Here is a 5,574-nt window from a genome sequence, read left to right on the forward strand (position 1 = left end):
CGCCCCCCCGCGCGCATTGGCCCCGCCCCGTCCAGCCCTGGTGCCACCCGCAGCCCGCCCCCCGCCGGGCGCGGCGTGAGGGGACAGCCGGGGCATGCTCGCAGCCGTCGCGCCCGCTGCTCCGCTTGGAGCCGGGCGGGCGTCTTGGCGCGCGTGCGGTTCGCCTCTTGTTGGCGTCCTGCGCCTGGGCTGCGGGTGTCCTCAGGGGCCTGGGCTTCTCCTCGGCCGCCGTGTCTTGGGTTTCCTTTCCCAGAGTCGCAGAAATTTAGAGCTGGAAGGGCCCTCGTAAGATCACTGGGTGCAGCCCACCTGTTTTGGGCAGGAAAGACAAATAGGGTTAAACAGCCCCAGCGAGGTGCGCGTGCTTTTGAAGGTCTCCAGGGCAGGTGCCTGCCACTCTCCCTTTCAGCAGCCGCTCTCTGCCACACTGGGACCCTGCGCCACATGAGTAGGAGCCTGGATGATCTAGTTGGGGATCATAGGCAACACATAGGCGAGCACGGAGGGGGGACGTGCCACCTCTGAGATGTGACGCTGCCACTGGCGCGTATGGGCAGTCGCCGCTCGCCACTCTGCCCCCCGCCCCGCTGCCGACACCTCTGCAGCTGCCTGCGGGCGGACCCTGCCCGGCCCACCCTTGCCACCAACGTCACCATGGTTGCCTGTGGGCAGCCCCCACTCGCTGCCGCCAAACTGCTGCCTGCAAGGGGTCGCCATGCCTCCCCCCACACACACACACACACACCCCCTCAGGAGGAATGAGTCCTTCATGTTGGGGATGGTCCTGCTTTGAGCAGGGGGTTGGACTCAGCAGTTCTCAACCTTTCTTGTACCAGGACCCATTTGTAAACATCAGTGGCCAGTCCTGACCCAGCACCCATGGCCCCAGGACACAGCCAGGGTTGGACACAGGCAAGGGTGAACCAAGCAGCGGCTTGGGGCCCAGACAGAAAGGGGGCCTGAAAATGATAGGTTTTATTATTGTTGTTATCATTATCTCTGGCAAAGGGGGGCCAGATACTAAAAGTTCACCTGGGGCTGCCAGAAGTCTAGGTACAATACTGGCTAGTTTCCCACGATTTCCTTTTTTAAAAGAATCCATTTTTAAAATTTGTTTCTGACCCTTTCATATAGTCTTGCAACCTACTTTTAGGTCACGACCCACGGGTTGAGACATGCTGGACTAGATGACCTCCTGAGGTCCCTTCCAACCCTAACTTTCTATGATTCTATGTGGAGGGAAGTGATTCTTCCCCTCTATTCTGCACTGGTGAGGCCACATCCAGAGTCCCGTGTCCAGTTTTGGACCCCCTCCCCAGTTGTTGTTGGGTTTTTTGTTTTTTGGGGGGCGGGGTTGTGGATACACTAGAGCAGCATTTCTCAACCTGTGGGTCACAACCCAGAAGTGACTGACAAGAATATAGGACAGGGTTGTGAACAAACACTAAAAATGGCTTCTCCTTTCAAGGAGAAAAACCCAGGAAACCGGGGCTTTTCATAGATTTATAGATGCTAGGGTCAGAAGGGACCTCAACAGCTCATCGAGTCCAACCCCCTGCCTAGGCAGGAAAGATACCCCAGCCAGACGTCTATCCAACCTTCTCTTAAAGACCCCCAAGGTAGGGGAGAGCACCACCTCCCTTGGAAGCCCAGTCCAAATTTTGGCCACCCTTACCATGAAGAAGTTTTGATATCTAGCCTAAATCTGCTCTCTGTCAGTTTGTGACCACTGTTCCTTGTTACCCCATGAAGTGCCCTGGTGAACAGAGGATCTCCGAACCCTTGCTATGTCCTCCTAATGAATTTGTAGGCAGCCACAAGATCACCTCTCAGCCTTCTCCTAGGGAGAAGTTTGTCCTGTAAGCCCCTGACCATACGAGTGGCCTTCCTCTGGACTCTCTCAAGTCTATCAACATCCTTCTTGAATTAGAGCGCCCAAAACTGGACACAATACTCCAACTGCAATCTGATCAATGCCACATAGAGGGGAAATATCACCTCCTTAGTTTTATTTAGCATGCATCTGCTGATGCATGATAAAGTCTGGTTAGCTTTGCTGATGATTTCATCACACTGATGACTCATGTTCATCATGGAGTCCATTATAACTCTGAGATCTCTTTCCACGTTTGTGCTGCTGAGAGGGTCACTTCCCAGCCAGTAGGTGTGCTGGATATTTTTGCGGCATAGGTGCAGCACTCTTCACTTGTCCTTGTTGTACTGCATCCTATTGTGTACTGCCCACTTTTCCAACCTGTCCAGGTCTGCCTGCAGTCGTTTCCTACCCTCCAGAGTGTATACTTCACCCCATAATTTAGTATCATCCGCAAACTTGGACAGAGTACGCTTCACACCCACATCCAAGTCAGTGATGAAGATATTGAAGAGCACATGTCCAAGAACCAAACCCTGCCTACCCACACATCCTTCCAGGTTGATACCAACCTGTCTACTACCACCCGCTGGGTACGACCTCTAAGCCAATTTGCCACCCACTGGACCATGTAAACATCTCTATCACAGCCTCTTAATTTATTTATGAGAATGGGATGAGATACCGTATCGAAGGCCTTGCTAAAATCCAACAAAACGTCATCCACCTCTACTCCTGTGTCTAAGCATTTTGTGACCGTGTCATAAAACGAAACCAGATTGGTCAGGCATGATCTACCTGCTACAAATCCATGCTGGTTTCCCTGCTGCATTATTTTTCCTGCTGGACTCCCAAGGATATGATCCTTCATAATCTTTTCAAATACCTTTCCAAGGATGGAGGTGAGACTGACTGGCCTATAATTACTTGGTTCCTCCTTCTTCCCCTTCTTAAAACTAGGGACCACATTGGCCATTTTCTAGTCCTCCAGGACCTGACCCAAGTGCCACAAGTGCTCAAACAGCCATGCCAGTGGTTCTGCTATGACACCGGCCAATTCCTTCAGTACTCCCGAATGAAGCTCATCTGGGCCTGCTGACTTGAACACATCCAGTCCATCCAAGTGACTCTGCACCAAGTCAGCGTCAACATTTGGTGGGCTGGCGTCCATCTGATGCCTGTCTAAGAGCCCGTTAGGAGACTTATCTTGACCCCTGTTCAAGAACACCGAGGCAAAAAACTCATTGAATAACTCAGCCTTATTCTCCTCCCTCCCTCTTCCCCCCAGTCTGTCACTAATTGCTCCTACTATGCTGCCCTGCATCTTCCTTTTACTCCATACATACCTAAAAAAAGACTTTTTGTTGCCTTTAATTTGTGTTACCAGCCTCAGCTCTGTAGTTACTTTGGCCTTTCTAACTGCCTTCCTGAAAATGCAGGCCAAGTAGATATACTCCTCCTTGGTAGCTTCCCCCTGCTTCCACTGCCTATATGCCTTCTTTGTTGCCCTTAGGCTCCCCTGGATTTTCCTGTTTAGCCAAGGAAGTTTTTTGGCTCCTTTCCCCCTTTTCCCTTGTATAGGGTTCATCTCCCTTTGTGCCTGAAAGATTGCCTCCTTTAGGAACGACCACCCTTCCTGGACTCCCATCTCACCAATATTCCTATCCTGCAGTGCGTCCTTGACTACACTCTTGAACACACTAAAATTAGCCCTCCTAAAGTCAAGCCCCTCCACCCTCCTAATTATCTTATCCACCCTATGCCATATGGTGAATTCAGTTGATTGGCGATTGCTCTCCCCAAGGTGACCACAAATCTGCAGCTCCCTACCAGTCCTCCCCCATAGCCAACACCAAATCCAGTAAGGCATTCCCTAGTGGGACCATATACCCCCTGCATTAGGTGAAGGTCCTGCACACAGGTTAAGAACCTACGTGAATGGTTGGATTTGGCTGACTGCTCCTCCCAGCAGATGTCAAGGTAGTTTAGGTCCCCCATGACAACCACGTCCCTAGACTGTACGGCCTCTGAGAGCTGCCTCAAGAATTCCAAGTCTAGCTTTTCCTCCTGGTGTGGTGGTCTGTAGCAGATCCCCACCACCAAGTCCCTTTCCTCTCAAGCTCCATTTATCCTAACCCACAATGCCTCAACTTTCTCCTCCTCTGGTCCCATTTTGATTAGGGTGGATGTATAATGCTCCTTTACATAGAAAGCAACCCACCCCCTTTCCTCCTTACTCTGTCCCTTCTGTACAACCTGTAGCCCTCAATGTGTACTGTCCAGTCATGGGTAGGGTCCCACCATGTTTTCACTAACTTCAAGTTATTACCTGCAAGCAGAAGTGCAAGTTCTTCCTGCTTGTTCCCCATGCTCCTAGCATTAGTATAAAGGCACTTGAGCCCTCCAAATGGTGCCTTTCGTGCCCCCCTGTTCTGTTGCCCAAAGGGCCCCTTGGTACTTACCTGGGGTGTACTGCTGCATGTCTCGCAGTTTGTAGGTTCTAGACTCTCTCCATCTCCTGTCTCCCTGTCCCACGTCATACTTAGTTTAAAGCCTGACATAGGAGGTCAGCCAACCTGTAAGAAAAGAGACCCTTACCTTTTGCAGAAAGATGAAGTCCATTGTGTCCCAGGAGGTCCCTTGCATGGAAGTGTGGATCATGGTCCAGGAAGCCAAAACCTGCATGATGGCACCAACTCTGGAGCCACAGGTTGACTTCTCTGGCACAGGTGACATGATGCCTACTGCAACCGCTGACTGGAAGGATTGACGAGAAGACCACCTGCACCCCCGTCTTCCTAAGCCTGGTCCCCAGAGTCCTGTAGTCTCTCATGATATGGTCTGGACTACTCATGGCCAGATCATTTGTTCCCACATCAATGAGGACCATGGAATAGTTGTCGGAGGGCCAGATGAGGTTGGGAATTCTCGCCGTGATATCCCTGATCCTGGCTCTGGGCAGCCAACAGACCTCGCACACCATGAGATCTGGATGACAGATGGGTCCCTCTGTTCCTCTCAGCAGGGAGTCACCCACAATGATGACAAGGCATCTATTCTTCTGCTTATCTGGCCAGCCCTCAGCTCGCTCAGTGATGGTAGCAGGCTCCTTCAGTACACTTTCCCCCACTGCACACTCCTCCAGTGCAGCCAGGGCCTCATATTTGTTCCCCAAGGCTGTTTTTATGGCAAGAGGTCTGGCCCCAGGGGTGACTGTCCTCCACTCACCAGCTTCTGCTTCCAGGGGTTTCCTCACAGCTTCTCCGCCAGGCATCTGTCCTGCAGAGAATGAAAGTAGGCATTAGCCTCTTCCTCAATTGCCCTGATCCCCCGCAGCCTGCTCACCTCTGCCTGGAGTTCCCTCACTTGCCCCTTCAGGGACTCAATCTGGGCACATGTGGGACAGACGAGGGAACACCCAACCCCCATGCTACCTCCAGGCCTCAGAGGTCCCGCTAGGCAACAGCTGCAGATAGGGGGCCAAGGCACTGCCAACCCATCCCAGGGGTCTGTCTGGGTGGAGGACTCACAGGAGGTCCAGACCAGGGGCAGCAGCAGGACAGGGATCCTGACTGCGCTCTGTGTCACCACCCCCATAGGAGCACCCCTCTTCATTCACTTACCTGAAGTCTCTGGCAGAAGCTCCCATGTACTCCTGCTCATGAACTGGCCTGCAAACTGCTTGGAAACTGCTCCTGTTG

The 5,574-nt window shown here is 52.4% G+C and overlaps 1 pseudogene across 1 annotated transcript; it reads right to left on the reverse strand.

Annotated features, from left to right (window-relative positions):
• Positions 1-125: 125 nt before the first annotated feature.
• Positions 126-5,302, reverse strand: LOC149871311 (uncharacterized; annotated as a pseudogene). Its single transcript, XR_016440404.1, has 2 exons — positions 4,472-5,302; positions 126-309 (listed from the first exon to the last, which is right to left on the reverse strand). The product of XR_016440404.1 is annotated as an uncharacterized LOC149871311 (transcript).
• Between the last annotated feature and the right edge of the window lie 272 nt (positions 5,303-5,574).

This window comes from Crocodylus siamensis, chromosome 2 (assembly GCF_052110815.1).
Source record: "Crocodylus siamensis isolate JL-2025a chromosome 2, ASM5211081v1, whole genome shotgun sequence".
Lineage (NCBI taxonomy): Eukaryota > Metazoa > Chordata > Crocodylia > Crocodylidae > Crocodylus > Crocodylus siamensis.